This window comes from Micrasema longulum, unplaced genomic scaffold (assembly GCF_059751315.1).
Source record: "Micrasema longulum isolate JH-2025_06_02 unplaced genomic scaffold, ASM5975131v1 h1tg002274l, whole genome shotgun sequence".
Lineage (NCBI taxonomy): Eukaryota > Metazoa > Arthropoda > Insecta > Trichoptera > Brachycentridae > Micrasema > Micrasema longulum.
Window position 1 is genome coordinate 194,124 of NW_028279430.1, and position 19,793 is coordinate 213,916.

Below are 19,793 nucleotides of genomic sequence, written 5' to 3' on the forward strand. Positions count from 1 at the left end.
CAATCATTTTCGCCATTCGTTTGTCGGTTCTTTTATATTGAATTCGTATAAAAAATAAATTATCAAGATCTTCATAAAGTTACAGAGCTTGTAAATGCTGCAGTGTTATGTTTTAAAAAATATTAGGAAGGCATTCACTAATGAGGGTTTTTGGCGGTTTCTTGAATTTTTTGATAGACTGTCAAACTTAGTCAATAAAATAAAAATATGTACTGTAATATCATCGCAATTATTTTTTTAAGTTTTGTAATTTTTAAAATCCCCACTGATACTCTGAAATAATACCGCCCGCACGAGTTCTGGTCATCTGGACGGTGAAATATAACTGACAAGAAGCAAACAAAACATGGGTTTAACTGACGTTTATTGTACGAACCCTGCACAGTCATAATTTGAACTCGCTTAACGTCAAAACACGCAAAACGTTGAAAAACTGGCTACTCTGGAAACCAGAAATACGTTGCCGGTTGCAATCATGCTCGGCCATGGTTGCCACAACAACATAACAACCGTTTAATTTATTTGCCATTGCAAACACGTGGTCACATAAATCTGTGGCATTTTGAAGCACTGAAATATTTTAAAAAATATATATTTTCGAGAAATTTCGCAGCCCAATAAATGCTCTATTTTTTTATCACGTGTAAGAAAACGTTTTATATATCCAATTTTTGTAGCTCTGACTTTTCTGAATATACAATTTCAAAACAAAATAATTATATAAAAATTATTATGACATAATTACATTCATAAGGTATACTCTAATAATCTTTGATAATTTCCATTAAACTAGAAAAAACCTAAAAAAATATTGTTCCCCGAGATTTTTTAAAAATCAAATTTCATTTTGAATCGGGTGTGTGGGGGCCTTTCTTGGGGGTCACCAGTTGTGCTGGCGACTCTACTATTGTCTCTGTAGGTAGGTCGACCAGCGTGTATACGCTACGCGATGTTTTTATTCCTGAACTGCAGGCAGAATGTGGTGTAGGAAGTAGTCTGAAGTCCTACATCCAACGCTTCACGCGTGGCCCTCAGTTAGCTTTCAAAAGTTTGCTTCAAACTTTACAAATAAAAGGAGGTCGGTACTTACATAAGTTTTTAACACTATTTATTCAAGCAAAAATAAAATGCAATAAAATTAACGAGATTTGTGAATATTTAACTAATAAAATTGCACACTGAAGTTAAGTTTATATATAAAACTCCAAAATTAATGTAGCAAAGTCCATCCGAGATTTAAGAGTTGTGTTGGACTATAAACTGACGTACAACGAACATTTAGATAATACAGTAAATACATCACTGAAATTACTTAGCTTCCTGATTTTACTTATGTCCGTACAATCAAAACTCTTAATTGCTCAATTGTTCCCCCTCTTCTAGAATATGCCTCCCAGAATAGTGGTCTGGTCTCCATTCTATGTCAATCGCATAAATCACATTGAATCAGCCCAACATCGCTTGCTTCGAAAAGTAGCGTGGATGCTTTGACTAGAGAGAGATAATTATTCTTATGCTGATATAGAGTCAATGTTCAATATTTTTAGTCCACAAAAACGTAAAACTAATATTGACTCCATATATATGTTCGGCATACTAAATGGTATAATCAATGTTCCATCATTACTGGGACAAATAAAATTCCATGTTTCGACTCGAAGGTTGAGAAACAATGAAGTACTGTTCATCGATCAGCATAGAACAAAATATAGCCTTAATTCTCTAATGACCCGTCTGTGTCGTCTTTTCTGGTTTAAGTATAGAGCGACTTAAACGAGCACAAAATAAATAGTCCAGATGTTGTCTCGGTGTCCCTTATGTTGGTCAATGCTTCTTTTCTTTTTTTTTTAAATGTTTTTAACTATTCTTTTATTGTTATATTAAAACCCTATAAATTATATAAATGGACAATGTCCGTTAATAAATAAATAAATATGAATATTTTCAACTACGCGGTTGACAAAAGTTCCGGAAGACGTAGATCTCGGATCTTGGTAGTAAGCGGCGGGTTGCAGAGGCAGAAAAAGAAGAGCGATCAGCGCGTCGGTGTTTTATATGCTCACTTACGTCACTGATCCTCTGTGTTGCCAACCTGTCGTGTTCGTTGTCTATGCTCGACGGTTAGCGGTACCTACTTCTGAGGGTGTAATAGTATATGTATGTAGTGGAGATATTTCCCGTTCCCCGTTGTATCCAGAGATTATCTCATTTTATCCATTCAGTCCCGCTGTAAAGTATAATTAAGTCCGGAACATTTCGTTTTGTGCTGCTGCAAAATCGTGATCATTATGAACTGCGATATACTTTACATATTTAATGTATTAATGTACCTATCTGGGGCAACGGGCGATGGAATCAGCTCTGCACTCGAAAACGGCGCTTAAAGAGTCCATTAGTAGAGATTAATTTGGCGAACTGCGGGACAAAGCAGCAACTGCATCGGAAACACATTCAAAAGCTCTACGGTAAACCTTTACATGAAAATTTATTCCGCAATTCATAAAAGTCATTAAATATAGGATTTTGCGTTAAATACAAAATAAATATTGTAATTGTAAAATGCTCATTTGAATGTGGAAATTATCAAAAAAGTGATAATTTATTAAAAATCATACTTTTTAGAACAAATTTCATGTTCGGTTAAACATTTTGTTAATGCCTACTTGTTATTTTTAATGTGAACATTTTGTTAGTCGATCCTAGGTTTTCTAGACTGGCGAGAAACAAATTTATTTTAATTATAATAATATAAATACGTACACGGTTTTATTCCTCTTTTATTTTTTTTTTTTTGTTTTAAAATGAAAATGTATTTAAATTTTATTCAAACTATAACAGGGGCCGCTGGTTGGTAGTTCTATCGACAGCTATGTCCCCGGGCCCAGGGGTAATTCAGTGATAAAACTTTAATTCATACAATTGTTATTACTTTATACTTAAATTATTTTAATTTAAACTCTTTTATTTCCATAATTATATAAAATCATGATTTGCTATCCCTGCTTGCATTTAGAAATTTGTTTAGTCTCCCACCAGTCTGACGATGTCGGTCACGACAAAACCCGGTCACTAGTAAAAATGTATAAATAAAAGTGGAATAAAACTGTATACGTATTTTTATTATTTTAATTAAAATGCAGTTTCACCAAGATATGTCAGTAGAAAAACTCAATATATTAAAAAGTGGTTTTACTTTTTTTCTAAAAATGTTATGTAATGATTATTTTTCTATTCGTTGGACCGAAATGAAATTCATTGTCTTTGAATTTTTCTTTTTTCGATTTGAAACACGGGCAAAATGAAATCTATGGTTCTTATCATGTTTCAGTGGAAAAAAAGCTATTATTGTAGTAGTTTACTTTCTGGTTGAGTACGAAGTATGGTACGAACTGGTGATAAAGTAGTTTTTGTTTACAAGTTTATTTGAATGTTCACTTTACTCTTACCACCGACGATAACTCACAATAGTCGCTCTACGGGACGCTGTAGCAGCTGCTATTATTTCACTAATTGCACGCATTGCAAGTTTAGTATTTCATGTCACATGTGATTTACATAATCTATAAATAACGCATTTGTAAATATAGTTTATCTCAAACGAGCTTAAATTTAAATTTGAACCAATTTCAAACGAAACGCAAATGACCCGACGGTTTCAAATTTATTACTTTTATCTGACACGTTTGATTTATTATTATTACGTCATTTGAAATCAGTGTCGTTTATTTGATTCCATTTATATGCCTATCGATTTTATTTAATAATGCGTTTACTAATCCAATATTTGTTGATTTATTTGTGTAATTTTACGTTGCTGGAATTCCACTCGTCCATGCGTTTTATAGCTGCAAGACAATTTGTAATCTTGCTTCAATTTGTAAATGTTATCAACCATAAAATACTTACATTTTGAAAATGGGGTCTAGAATTTCAACAATCCATGCGCTCAGTAGCTGCAAGACTGGTTATAATCCATAACCTTATCAATAAGGACAAGTCAATTAAATATTATAGTATATTCGCTTACTTATCTCCCTTTACCTTTCTTACAATGAGTTTTTTTAATATATTTATGTTCTCATATTAACACTAAACTTCACTGTCAAATTAAAACAGAATGTAAATGGGGGCTAGATTAATTAATTTATACGCGCTCTGAGGCTGTTAGACGTGCTGTAATCTATCTCTTATCTGTTGTAATTGAAATATATCATAATTGGAAAGGAGGAACTAGAATCTCAATAATTTCTGCGCTCTGTAGCTGCAAGACGTGCTAAAATATTTATTTACTGTTAGGCGCCCTTGAGGTGGTTCTCACAAAAATTGCGCTATATTAATTATCCGACTATAATAATAACTTGCAAAAAAATCATTCAACGAGGATATCCACATTTTGAGTCACGAACAAATTAGTTTCCTTGGCGGTGAATTCAATGTACTTTGAGAAACCCTCTCACAGCGAAATATCTTGCTGACCATGGTCTATCACTTTGCTTTTCTTCGAATAGACTTTAGGAAGAGCTATCTCTTCGTGTGAAAAGTGCACCTATTCTGGCTACTTTTAACAAACCTCCGAAACCTTTAGAACCCTGACCTTCCTTCCCCTTTCTGTATCATTCACCTCATTTCAGTTTCCCGCATTCTTTATCATTTAGTACTTATATTTTGTACTCGAAGATTCAAAATAAATAATCGAGTCGATCGCGGAACGGGGGTAGTTCGGCTTTCGTAAAACGTAAAAATGTAACGCGGTCAACGGGTCTCTCGTTTAGTTTTAGCATTCCCGGACATAGAACTTTGGCGCGGGTCCTTGTAGTAATGGTCCCCCCTCTCTCGTCCTCCGCGCGTGAAGGCGTAATCTGCACAATTAAATGCCGCTTTGCAGGAAATATGGCGCTAATGGGCGGACAGCGGGATAAGTGCGCCGAACACCATGCCTCGGTTAAGTGTGGGAAGAGGATCTGACCGCGGTGTAAGAATACTCGGTACGTGAAAATTGCAAAAAGTGCACTCGGACCGCTTACCGGAGAAACGTGGACGCGTGGACGCGTGGACGCGTGACCAAAAAAAGCTTCAAATAAAGATTAATTATATATGATACAATATTCAAATTAAAAATACCAATCCAATCGAAGAAATAACGTTAAATAATTTAAGCAATAATATAACGAAAATCATATGTAGTTACAAAAATTAAAGAACCGTTCAAATTAATAGGATATAATACAAAAAACATAATTGTAATAATAATGGAAATATGGTGTATAAATAATATATTTCAGTATATAACGGTCAATACAATTTGAAATAATAAAACAAAACATGTTTTATTTATATTGATTTTTATATTATATTATGTTTTATCTTGTTTTAGTTGAAATGATGAGGACCCGCATTTTTTTCTAACGTTTCAAATATATTACAATATGTTAATTCTTTAATTCGATGGTTTTTTTCTCTCTTTTTCTACTTTAAAAAAAAAAAAAATTAAAGCATTTTATTTGGTTTTGTTGAGTTTCCTCTTTCTTATGTCTATTTTTTATTTTTTCAATGCTTAAAAAACAAAATAAATATATGTTCATTGTTCTATTCGTGTACAATATTATTCATAATTGACACTTATGTCTGAGCACCCGATGCCCAATTATTATTCGATATATTTATTGTCTGTGTGGATAATTGGTAGAATTAAAATTTTGTAAGGTAAATAAAACACTTTTATCGGATTTAATTCAATTTTTAATTTTTTGAAAATATATGTGACGCGCTTCGTCATGTTGGGATATTATCAAACTCTTTTTTAAAAAAGTAGAATTTAATTCTTTAAAAGTGTTTTATTTTGGATACATCCAGACTTTGTATATGGATTAATAATATGGTCACAATGCAGTAAACAAATGCAAAAATCAATTAAAAGAATAATGAATAACTCTTAAAGTAACATTTAATTTCAATAAATATAATAAAACCACAATTTTATATAGAATAATAAAAATGCCCGATTTAGATGAGGTTATTTACACACAAAAGGTCAAGATGATATTTAAGACATAAAATAATAAAATAAAGACAAATAATAAATTTAATTTTAACTACAATCTACATAAAAGAAATACAAGAGCGTCAAATAATTTAACTTGCGAACAACTTGGGACTAACTGAAAAAGAAACAGTTTTGTGTATACAGCAATAAATTTCTACAACTCACTTTATAAAGACCTAAAAAATATACAAAACATATACGTACTTAAAAAACACCCAAATAAATCAGTTCTTAGAGCCCGTGTGACGTGTGATATGTGATGTTATCGATTTTTTATTAAATCTATTGTCTCATAATATACTCGTATTATATTCTCTCATACCAGCACTTTTGCTAATTGGAAATATTTCGTACAAATAAAATATGTAGTGTCACAAATGTAATATGTGAAATTAAAAACGATGTATTTTGTCGTAAATAAATAAATTTTAATCTAAATCTAATACCTTACCAAATTTTTATTATTTCATAGTTTATCGGGATGTGTTTCTTTTTATGATGTATTAATATTGTGATAACATGTGTATTTTATTAAATAAAGTCTTTGTAATATATGTAACATACAATATCATCATTACCATCATTCTCTTTCCGCACCTAATGGTGAATAGGGCACTACATTGGTACGCCAATCGCAGTGTATCTTAACCTAACTTAAGTGTATCTTACCAGTCTTACGCTTCTGGTGCCAGTCCAGAGGCTATGATAAATTTTAGTCTAAAAACATTTTTTTGGAATATATTAAGTAATTTGCGTGCTTATTTTTAAATTTCTAACAAATTGAGCATGGCCACAGTTTGTTTCGTTGCTCGCTCCACATATGTCATTTTGTCTCTGACAGGATTTCTCAGTGAAGTTGTCACCACATGACGACAATATATAGGGAATAGAATTTACATCTAAACCATTCACCCGCTTCTTCCGTGACGTAGCCTGAAAATATACAAATAATCAATTATGTACAAATTCTGAGGAAGTTTCTCGGGAATCTTCACACGGGAATAAATATATAAATTCTTATCCGAGATTTACGGCTAAGTATCCTCAAGAAACCCCAAGTAACTAAAATCCCCGGCGCGGCGTTGCCCGGGTTAAATAAACTTCCAGTAACATGACGAAGAGTTTCCATGACAATTTCGTCACTGATCCTTTAACGGCGTTTTGACTAAATAGATACTTTAAATATGAATTCGACACCTAAAACTCGTATGACATGGGTCGGAAAATGGTACTAGATATTGCGCAAGATCTTGTTCAGTTTCTTGTACGATTATTATTGGGCCATTTTATTTTCTGTTTCACACGGGGCAGTTTCTGGGATTGAAAATTCTGCGTACCTAAGCATGCCCAGGACGCGGATGTTTTTCACGGCGTGACAGATAACGGGCAATTTTACAAAATAAAACGAGTTATCTTGTAACGCCGCTACAACTGACAACTAACAATATTGCTGTGAGATTTTATAACTTTTTAATTTTAAAGTCCCAGTAACGTGGACCAGAAACCAATCTCTATTTAAAATTTCTAAATGTTCCACAAAATCTTTTCAAAATTCATTTGTAAATAGAATATGCAATTTTATAATCATGAATTAAATTATATTGACATTAATATTCAAAATATACCACCTTTTTATATACGAAGATGCCGTGTTTCTTGCTGATAACAAAGAAGAACTGCAATATTATGTAACAATGGTCTACGATGTATGCGAGGGAAGCGATTTGCTGATGAATGTCGATAAATCGAATGTGATGATTTTTGAAAAAAATGAAAGTATGACTAAATGTGAAATCACTGTGAATGGAGTAGAGAATACTAAAACAAAAAGAGGAATTTGTGTATCTGGGAATTACGTTTACTAGGGATGAAATGACTGAGAAATATATTGAAAGGAGGGTGAGTGGCGGGAACAGGGTGAACGGTGCACTTAAATCAACCTTAGCAAATAAATGTTTGTTTCAAGAGGAAAAATTGGCAGTTCTTAATGGAGTCCTGGTCCCGACCCTGATGTATGGGAGCGAAGTATGGACTTGGAAAAACACTGATGAAAGTAAGCTTAATGCTGTTGAAGTGCGATCTCTCAGGCAAATGTGTGGTAAAGCTATGTACGAAAGGTACACAAATGTTGAGATCCGTACATTATGTAAGGCTGAGATAAGCATTATTGACAAAATCAAGAATGTAGCTCTGCGCTGGTTTTGACATGTAGAGCGAATGGCCAGCGAAAAAACGGCTAAGAATATTTACAATGTGAATGTTGATGGATGCAAAAATAGAGGAAGACCGAAAAAGACATGGCATGACCAAATCCAACAAATATTTGTAGATGGACATATCGAAAGTCGGAATCATCGGCACGCGTGCATGAGAAGATGCGTGAATGTAGAGTAAGCGAGATCTGTATGTAAATATATATTGATGTGGCGTTCCATCCTCTCTGCTCACCCTTACGGAGAAACGGCGTGATGGTTTGTTGTTATTGTTGTTGTCATAAGTTGTGTATTATTAGTTATTTTACGTGATTTATAATTTTTATGTGGCAACATTTACAACAACAATATTATGTGTAAGCCCCTAATTAAGATTAATGATATGTATTTATAATATAATTGTATCTTATAAATTTATAAATGTCTGTTGGCTTTCCAATTAAATAAAGCGAATAAAAATAAATCTAGTATTCTATGATCAACATCAGATTTCTAAAATAGCCCGCACCCATAACATGAACCCAGGGGAAAATCAGTATTTCCAGACGTGTTCTAATTTTTCTGAACTTGACCACAGATTTCACCCAATATATTTACGACACTTTATTTATTAGTTTTTCTGACGTATATATTACGAGCTTTACTTAAAGGTCAGTAAACGTGTTTCATGATTTATGAAATAGTTTTAACTAAAAAATAATTATTAAAATGATTCGTTAAAAAATATATTTTTTTAGGAACAAACAATCACGCCCAAACCAAACATTTATGATAGAACACCACTTTACTCTGACTTTGCAGACAGACCTCGCTTCCTATACATTCATATATCTTCTCATTCAAATATAATAATTCAATTCATATAATTAAACGGATCCAGGACCAGGATAAAATAATTCGTAATGCAGTGAGAACGAATTAATATGACAGTTTAACGCTCTGAATTAATTTGAATTTTTTGTTTAATTTTCCCTTTCTTTCGTTACAGTTCTAAAATTATTTTAATATTCGCCATCTTGTGTGCTCAGCGTCAGCTAGTTTACTTGCTCCCTCTCGTCCGACCGCCCTCCTCCCACACTACCTGTCCTAATAATCTCTTTAATCCTGCGATACCCGAATCGATCTTCGTAATTTATTTATAATTTACGCTAAGCTGACAGCATTCTCCCCGAAGAATAAATGATCAGACAGGTAAAGAAACGGTCGGGATCCACGAGGCTTATGCTACTTCATTTTCAAACCGAACCGACGCAACGATAATTCTAAAGTTCTCCAATTCGATATCCTATTTAAAATAAACTTAAACAAATATTAAGAGGGCGAAAAAATTGATTATTTCATTTAAATTTTACGGATTTTAGTATTTCAAATACAAAACAGAGCAGATAGAAACTTTTAAAAAGAGTTAGAAACATCGGAATCACAGGTAAACTTCTAAATTGGTTATAAAGTTTCATTTCCAACAGATTACAGAGGGTTAAATTGGAGAATGCAGCAGTACAGCTTTAGAAATAAATTTTGGGGTACCACAGGGTAGTACGCTAGGACCTCTGCTGTTTATATATATAAACGAATTGTGTTTAAATATTAACGCTCATATAATCACCTTTGCAGACGATACATTTCTTGTACTTCAAGGTGACAATTGGGAAGAAATACATGACAAGTCCAAAGCAGGAATGAATATTCTTAAAAACTGGCTCAGAGATAATTTGCTAACGCTAAACTCAAAGAAAACCGAAGAAAACAAAATTTATTATAACTTGGCCTGCAATACAGAAATATTACATACTACGAATAATATCGATAATAGTATGTGAAATGGATTGAGAAAAATTCATTGCATTTTCAAATTCAATATGAATATGGTTGAAAAATGATTTGATTCATAATTTCGAAATTCAAATTATTCGAAAAATACGGAAAAAAACGGCAACGTTAGACGAGGACGACCAAGGAAGACGTGGCATGATCAGATAAACCAAAATCTTAAGTCTGGTCATGTCAAAAGCAGACAGAACCGAAGGGCATGTATGACAAGATGTATGAATGTGGAAGAGGCTAGGAGTGTATGCCAGGATAGACGTGTGTGGCGGTCCATTCTCTCTGCCTACCCCTACGGGGAAATGGCGTGATGGTAGTAGTAGTAGTAGTAGTCGAAAAATACGTCTTCACGAAAACGCGACACTCCTGACGTCAAAATTCGTGACATGAAAAATAACATACGACAGTTTCTTCATACTGCAATGACAAAACGTCAAACTTCAATGCGAATCGTATAAGACGCGTGGCCGAAGATATGAAGCGATTTCGCGGGAATCGAAAATTACACTTAAAAATACATTTAAAAAATAAAATTACCTCTAACAAGCACTAAAAAAGTTTTTTCTTCTAAAAAAAAAATTTTTGGACCTTTATTAATGAATTTAAAAAAAAAAACGTTATGCTTCACTATTTTTTTAACTGTTCATAGCACGAGAGTGTAACCTTTCATTTTTCGGTCAACTTTTCAGCGCTAAAAGTCTCCTTGGATTATCCCAGTAGCTCAATTACAAATAACTATAGATGTGCTTAAAAACACGCTAAGCATTTGGGCAATCACAATGAACAATAATGAACATGCTTAAGTTATAGCAACCATAAGTCATGGCGCGTGTAATCTCTAAGTCATTCACCGGTGAAATGCAAATATGTGATTGCGCAACAGGATTATACGTCGCGAAACGTAAATATTTTGACATTTAATATTAAGTATTTACGGATGTTGCATTGTGATCGCGAATACGATACATAACAATGTTGAGAAATTGTTATCACGTCGCTTATTAGCACATCAATAGTTATTTGTGATTGAGCTACTGATCACTGAACTACCCGCTTTTTATCTGGCAATGGTAAATCTATGAAAAATTAATTGTTTTTAATATTGTCGATTCCCCTTCATGCTGCTGCGTAGATTCTAATCAATCTTCTGAACCCTTCCCGTGGTTTTGTCCCTTCCTTCTGTCTATGAATACTATCCGTGGCCCTTTTATGGGATCTGTCACGTAAAAAGATATTGTGGCTTCCTAAAAGGATTTAAGGGTTTTAAAAAGTTTTGTAATTTTTTTCGGCGAATCGATCATGTCCAATCAATTTAATTCAAGTCAGTGAAGAATTTACTTCCCACTTCTTTTCAATCCAATTAAGTTTAGTATAACGTATTATTATTTACCTCTAGATTACCTTCTTTCGCCACAAATATGCCAAGGCTGCTAGATTACAGAAAACTCGTTCGGGGAGCTTTTCTCGTTTTGCAACGACCATTTTACTTCCTTAAGTCAAGTCGTCAGATGTGGTGTGCGGTGTGCGGTATGCGGTGGGCGGTGGGCAAGCGTGCGAGTAACATAAATCAATAGGAATTTCGGAAATGTAGCAAAAAATTAAATAATCTGGATTGTCATAGGGATAAAAAGAATTTCCACTTAAAAAGAAAATATTTTTCTGTTACTAGTGGCGTCCGTTTACTCCCCAACTGAAGGAATTTCTCAATCGGATATAAAAAAATGCATTTAATGCTTTTCTTAATGTTTGGCAATTGCGATGGGAATCTTTTTTTGGTCACCTTTATTTTTTTCTTTCAATCCGTTGGCGCTTAAAATCTTTTTCGGTTATCCCCGATTACTGGACTACGCAGTTTCTATCAGGTCATCGCAAATTTAAGGACTAATCATTCGTTTTCAATTCTGTTGATTCCCCTTCGTGCTGCGGCGAATATCCTAATCAATCTTCTGAACACATTCTGTAATCTTGTCTCTTTCCCCCTCTTCATGATTACCGAATGGAGCTTTTCTCTACTATCCGTGGTCCTGCTACAGAATCCACCGGATATACAGATCTGGTGGCTTCCAAAAAGAATTTCGAGGCTTTTGTTTTTTAATCATTTCGGTAAATTGATCATGTCCAATCAATTTAATCACAGTCAGTAAAGAATTCCCTTCCATATGCATATTATGTACTTCTGTATGGCTTTCTTTCAGCACAAATATGCGAAGGCTACCAGATCACAAAGAGTTCCTTCGGGCAGCTTTTCTCGTTCGGCAACGAGCAACTTTTCCGTGTATGTGGGTATCACCAAGGAGACTTGCCTGTCCTGAGATATGTGGTGGGCAAGCTGTCATACAGTTAACAGTTAAAGAATGTTTTTTTTTATTACATATTAATCATATAATACAAAGTATTTTACAAACAATAATATATATGAATTACATTCCCAGAATTTACAACAACTCAAAAACAAATATTAAGAACAACAAAGGAACGAAGCAAGATTAGCATCTTTATAACTAAATATAACACAATCTTTAAGCAAAACACATTTTCTAACTCCGTAAATGTTATTCTATGGCTCAAATTTGTTACTAAATATCGATTTGATAGTAACTACCAGAAAGGGTATATAGATACACTTAATACAAGGCTAGCACAACGCGAAAGCTTGTCAGTACCGAGGTATGTTAACAAGTATGGCCAAAGAACACTTCATTATACAATAACTAAATTTTTTGGTAAGATTCCTCTAAGCAGTTGTCTCTTAAATGTTGACAAAACTTTTAAGAAAAAAATATTCAATGGCTCATATGTAACAAGGCTTTATATTGATTAATATTTTATGTTAACAATCATCTATTTATTTTTTTGTAAATAAATTTTGTGTAAAAATACGTATGCTTTTAGTTTTTAAAAATGTTTATATAACTTTTTAAAATGATAAAATTTCTCTAACGTTTTTCTTTGTAAAGGAAAAATAAGAAACCTGCTGATAAGCCGGTTTCGCGGTTTGGTGGGTCTCTTTATTTTTTCTTTTACTTTTTTTTCTGTTTCATGTTTACCTTTTTAAATAAAATAAATACAAAAAATAAAATTAATTTATAAAAACGTTTTCTAGAATGGAGGAAGTGGTAAATCTAGAACTAAGGGAGAAAAGGTCTTTTACATAATATGCTACCCAAATAATGTAGCCATAGTGACAGTGGCAATTCTTGATGATTAGAAATTAGAACATATCTATCTCAGAAAGTAAAACAATATCTTTTAATATTATCAAAAGTTTTTAAAATCTTGAACCACAGAGTCCTCAAACTCCGAAGTGGGAGAAAAAGAAGTAAAGCCTTGGCAGAACCTGGATACCTAAGAAATGCCTTTTGATACAATAAACACATGCAGATTGGAAGCAAGATTCAGATATACGGAACGTGTGTCGGATCAATCATGGCGTATTCGATAGATACTAGGATAGATACAATAAAACAAAAAACTCTTTTAAAATTAAATAACTGCTTAGAACGTCAGAGACGAAAGTATTAAGGGCAATCGCAGGGAAAATCCTAACCTAGACTTGCGATCATGAACGGCAGCGTTCGTGTTAGTACAGTCATCAAGCGGGTAAATTGTAAAACTAGAATTTCCAATTTTTTAGAAGTTTTAGGTTTCTTATGATTTATTATGACTCAATTTATCGCATGTGCGATGTCATTATTTGCTAATAAAATTTAGCCTTATAAAATATAAATTAAAACGAACTCGGATAGTAAAGTAATTTGAAATATCATTTTACAAAATACGCTATCATAGAAAGTTGTTAAAAAGTATCAATACTACTTATTAACAAAAGTAATTTTAATTGAGGAAATTTATCAATATGACGCGGAGATTCGACGCAGACTTCGCGCTTCTACACGACGCGACGGGACGCCGATGCCGAAGTTTCATTCACCTTAGATCTCATCACTTCAGTTTCCACTATTCTACAATTTACAATTACCTCAGGAGGTCTCTTGTTCGGGTAACCGAATACCCGAATATGTGTTCTGGACACCGCAACTGAGACAGGCACTGGAGAGTTGAGATCGGGGAGAGGGTGTCAACTTGTTTGCGGATCAAGAGGTATTACGTGGGTCGGTATACCTATGTACAATATGATATTGTCATCACTGCTACTCACGCTCTTTAAAGACTCGGGCTCGGAGGGCTGGAACTATTCACGGGGACCCGTCACAATAGATCTTCACGGGTCGCAGTGACGTCAGGAGCTCGCACAGCGCCGACCCTCACCTTTAAGAATAAGAATAAAAATAATGCTCATGCGGAAATGATCCATTATTATAGTGAACTTCGTGAAATAAACACATCCATCATTTATTTGACATGCTTAAAGTTTGGAACTTTTTAATGATTTATTTTAGAAAAACAAATATTCGCGTTCTTGTGATTTCCCCGAGTATTTCAATTATGGAGGCATTTCCAACGAGTTGTAAATAAATCACAATTTGAAAATGGGAATCCGTTTGGGGTGGATGGGGGTTCGATCCTCGGACCTCTGATTCGTGAATTCGTAACAGTAGCCGCGAGACTACAGTCCGATTCAAAATAGTTTATTTTTTCATTAACTTTGATTTATTAAGAGCAAGCTAGTGTTAAAGAACATGAACATCTTAATTTTAAAAATGCTGATTTGAGTTTTTCTACTGACATTTCTCGGTGGAACTGCATTAAAAATACGTCTTCTGTTTTATTCAACTATTATTTATAATTTAAATATGCGACCATCGTGACCAACGTCGTCAGACTTATAAGAGACTAATCGAATAAGGTGATTTCACCCGAAGGGATTTTAGATTTAACATGCTGTGATAGCGTCATTAATCAATAATTTGATTAATAAACTACATTTGCAAACGTCAAACTTTATTTTCCATAAATGTGTACAGTAGAATATCAGAATGAATTTGAAAACAATATGTATGTCTGTATCTTATTTTGAAATTGATTTGATTTACCTATGTCGGCTGGAAAGAGAAGGAATTTATTTTTATCTATTTCTACATTTTATCTTCAAATTAAACACATCTAATACATACAGCACTGCTAAGAATCAGTCTATATGACTTGTTTAGCAGTGCCGATGTACTAAATATAACATGGCATATAAATATCATTGTTTGGCTGCATAAATATATTTACATTGTACTTTTTTAATTGTCTTTTTGATGAATCTTATAAGTCAACTAAGATTGTAATTATAAGATTGTATAAGTGTATTTTTCTGTAAAAATGTGTTTTAAATAAATAAAATTACTTCCCAATCTTAAAAACGACTGTGACGTAAGTTGGCAATAACTGTAGTCACGAGTAATGGATTTATTTTAATGTTGGTAATGCCATATGTAGAAATAAAAAGACACGTGTACGGTGTAATAATATTGTTGTCTATACTTCCTTCAGCCCCCTCATTTATCTTACGTATTCCATTAATTTTAAAATTGCCAAATGATAATAAAAACAGAAGAAATTTCGAGTTTTTCTTGCTAATTAAAGCATTTTCAACATCTCTGAAATTTATTAAGATTTATGAAGGCGGACTTCACAATGATTAATAAGAATTTATTTTTAAATAAATTTTAATACTTTTCACCATCTGACACTACTTCTCTGCTACTATCAGGTTTTTAAATATTTGAAAAAAAGTTTTTTCGGTGTATCTATTAAAATATTTCTGCATTAAGGCACAATGAATCTAAAAAACAATGATAAATCACTGGATACTTGATAATGTTGACAAGTGATAAGTAAACAAACATGCATTTAACCCATCGAAATGAACTACCTTTACAAAAAATCATAGGTATTTTTTGTAAAAACGGCCATTGATGTCACACAGAATCCGATGACGTCGCGAATTGTTCTTTTTTCACTTTATTTAAATTACTAGCTTTAATCTTGAATATCTCGCTTATTTCTCTACAAATTTCAATACCAATAATACCGATTGTGTGGAGATTTGATATTTCAAATTAATAGCTAATCAAAAAATCGTGGGGTTGTCAATCACGACTTTTTGTAAATATGGGCATAAACGAGTTAAAATAAAACGAATGATGTGATAATAATAATAAAATTAAATTATTGCTTGAATTTATAAAACACGTTTAAAAAAATAACATTTTAAGAATTTTTATATTAAAAATGTATTAAATTTTATTTTAAATTTTTTCTGCATATGAGAAGGAATCAAACATTTTTTTAATCAAAAATATGATTCGACTATGAGTTGGAATACATTTTATTATGTAAATATCATTATTATTTAAAACGAAATACATGTAATTTTCTGTCGACATACTAAATAATAAACGGCACATTTAGAACGCGTGAATGTTTGGAATAGGGAAACGCTACTTTTTTTTCCACTTTTAAAGTAATAAAGGTGTATGAAATATTGGCCAGTAAAAATAATTTTAATATAATTATTAGTTAATATATTATTAGTAGCATAAAAAATATTTTTAGATTTTTTTATTTTGAATACCCGGAAAAACGGTCATTCCATTGGCCATGCCCCTAATACGTCCTGATCCATGTTTATTTGTTACTTACCGTCCAAATTTGTTTAGCACATTGTCACAACTGTCAAGGCCAAACACATCGCGTGTTTCTAGCGACGTTTTTAAAAAAAATATAAATATAAAAATATTTCTCCACGATATCAATATTGATTTTGAAAATACAATCAATTTTATTATACAGAGTGTTCATTAAACCCTGTCACATCTGAAACCACGATGATCAGTATAGAAGACATATTGGCTCATTTAAATATTTTTTAGAACGAATAAAATTTAAAAAAATAAAACATCAAAAAAAGCGAATGGTTACTTGCTTCTGCAGGTGAGAAACAAGGTGGGGGGAGGGGGAGTCCGATGCGCCGACACTGCGCGGCCGCGCTCCCCTCACTTCTCCCCTGCAGAAGTAAGCAACCATTTGTTCTTTGACATATTTTATTTTTAAAAGTTTTCTTTTTTCAAAATATTTTTTTAAATATGCTTATATGTCGTCTTGCCCGTACTGATCATCGTGGTTTCGGATGTGACAGGATTTAAAGAACACCTGTATATTTTTATTGGCATTCGTAGTATGTCATATTTCTCTGTTATACCCACTTACATTAACAATGAGTTTTTATTAAAATGCATCTCGTCTGAAAATTGATTAAAAGGAAATGAAAAAATAGCAAAATAATTTATACCATACGGAAACTGAAAACATTTACACTAACCAAATATTCATTTTTTTGTAAATGGAAAAAAACCACATGGACCCGCATTAAGAGAAAGTTAATGGATTACTTTTAGAATTTCTTTTGTTTGAGAAAAATAACACTCGAACACACGAGATATTTCTAAAACACTTATTATTATTTGTAAATAATTGACTTTGGAAAACCCTCTTCAAGTGACCTTTGTCCATCAGGTTGATGGAAGTATTGGATGATATTTTTTTCCTGTCATTTCAATTTTTTTAGGAACGAGGAGGGTTGTTCTTTTTGGTAGCACTGACTTCATAGATTGGTAATTTATTAGTATCCACATATGCTCCATCTAATCCTTAATCAGATTGATGAAACGGATATAACAAGGATCAATTCTAGGACCCCTTTCTATAATATATATATTTTTAAACGACATTTAGGAATGTTTTCACCATGCCAAATCTGTACTCTTTGCTGATGATAGTAAAATATTTATGAAAATAAATTCAATTGAGGACTGCAACCTTCTACAATCTGATTTGAGCCGCCTCTCAGATTATTGCCGCATCAACCGGCTTACCCTTAACATTAATAAATGCACTTGTATACCTTTTTCGCGTATACATAATCCTTTAAATTTTAGATTCCAAGCTTGTGTTCGATATTCACATTAATGGAATTATTAATAAGGTATACAAAATGCTAGGTTTCTTAATGCGATTGTCTAATGACTTCAAAAACATTTAAACATTTATATTGCTTTATAACACATATGTAGAAATCAGTTAGAATAAGCTTCAATTATATAGAATCCCCAATATAAAATATATATAAACAACCTAGAAAGTATACAGAATAAATTCATAAATTTAATAAAATATAAATTTCACTGTACACCAAATTCAATTCAAACTCTGGAGTATAGAAGAGTGATTGCAGATCAAATAATCCTTTAAAACTAGTAAACAACGTCGTAGACTGCCATTTACTTACAAGTTCTTTAGAATATCTTGTACCCAACAGAACTCTCCCACACTACATTTAATTTGCCAGTACCTAGGACTAACTCAAGGAAAAACGACTTATCCTGTAGAGCATGTCATTATTATAATACGGTTCTCTCCGGTCACGCAGACATTTTTCATCTCTCCCATATGAAATATAAAAGATTCCTTATACATAGACAGTACACCCGTTTAGTTATACGATCTCAGTAATAATGAATGTACTCGTATGTTCATTCATTATAATTAGTACCTTTTACATTATTTTTATGTAACTTTTTTCTTTTCTTATTCTTTAAATTTAAATTTATTGTATTTATAGATACTTTATTTTTATTACTGTATATAAACATATGTATTTTTATTTTATTTGCAATAACTAAGTGCCTAACATATCTTAATTGTAAAATTGCTTTTATTTTGATACCGATAATGTATTTAATTACACCACTATTAGCTTACACCACTGTGGAATTTTTTTTCAGAATTTTTGTTCATTCATGTTCTTATTTTCTGTATACAATAAATGTAAAAACGGTTGTTTTTTTCCCAAATACAAATTAATAAAATAAGTTTAAATAAGTTATTTTATAACTGAGTTTATAGAATTATCTAGAGTATATCATGGTATATCGCTAGTTTTTAGAACTCAAGACTAAAGGTCTGAGATACGTTATTTCAAAACAAGGCTTTTTGAGACAATTTTTCATGTAATTTTTTAAAATATTTGTTTCCTACAATGCATTAAACAGGGAGCTATTTTGTTAGTCTCGAATAATACATTTTAGTAAGCTCATTCAGGAGAAAAAAATTGCATAATAATTATCGGCGTAAGTATAGCCTGTGAGCTCGCCAATACATGACAGATGACAGTAAACATAACCATAGAAAAACATTGCAGTTGAGCTCTCAGAAGTAAAGCAACGTGAATGTAGCAATGCTTGAACTACATGTCAATAATATTCTAATAATAAATAATATTATTTGGACATACGGAACTTTAAAGCATACCTTGGTTTCATTACTAATAGTATTTTATCGGTTAGGTAGGTGTATTTAAAAAAAAATGTTGCGTACCTGAAAAAAGCACAAATAATTATGTTTTTGTAAATGATGTCAGTAGCGACACTCAGAGAGTGGCTTTGTGGCGTTTAGACATTTTTTATAAGAAATTCATGGCGTAGCCGAAATACTGTTATAAAAACGAGGATGTTTTTGTTGATTGACGTTAGCAGGCGCTACCCAGGGGCGACTTTGTAACGTGAGAAATTATTTAAAAAAAGAGATTCATGGCGTAGCCAAAATATTGTAATTAAAACGACGATGTTTTTGTTGATTAACGTTAGCAGGCGCTACCCAGGGGCGACTTTGTGACGTGAGAAATTATTCAAAAAAAGAGTTTCATGGCGTAGCCGAAATATTGTAATTAAAACGAGGATGTTTTTGTTGATTGACGTTAGCAGGCG

General features: G+C 32.5%; 1 protein-coding gene across 1 annotated transcript in view; it reads left to right on the forward strand.

Annotated features, from left to right (window-relative positions):
* LOC148272612 (uncharacterized) overlaps positions 1-19,793 on the forward strand; it is a 303,353-nt gene that overhangs the window by 147,180 nt on the left and 136,380 nt on the right.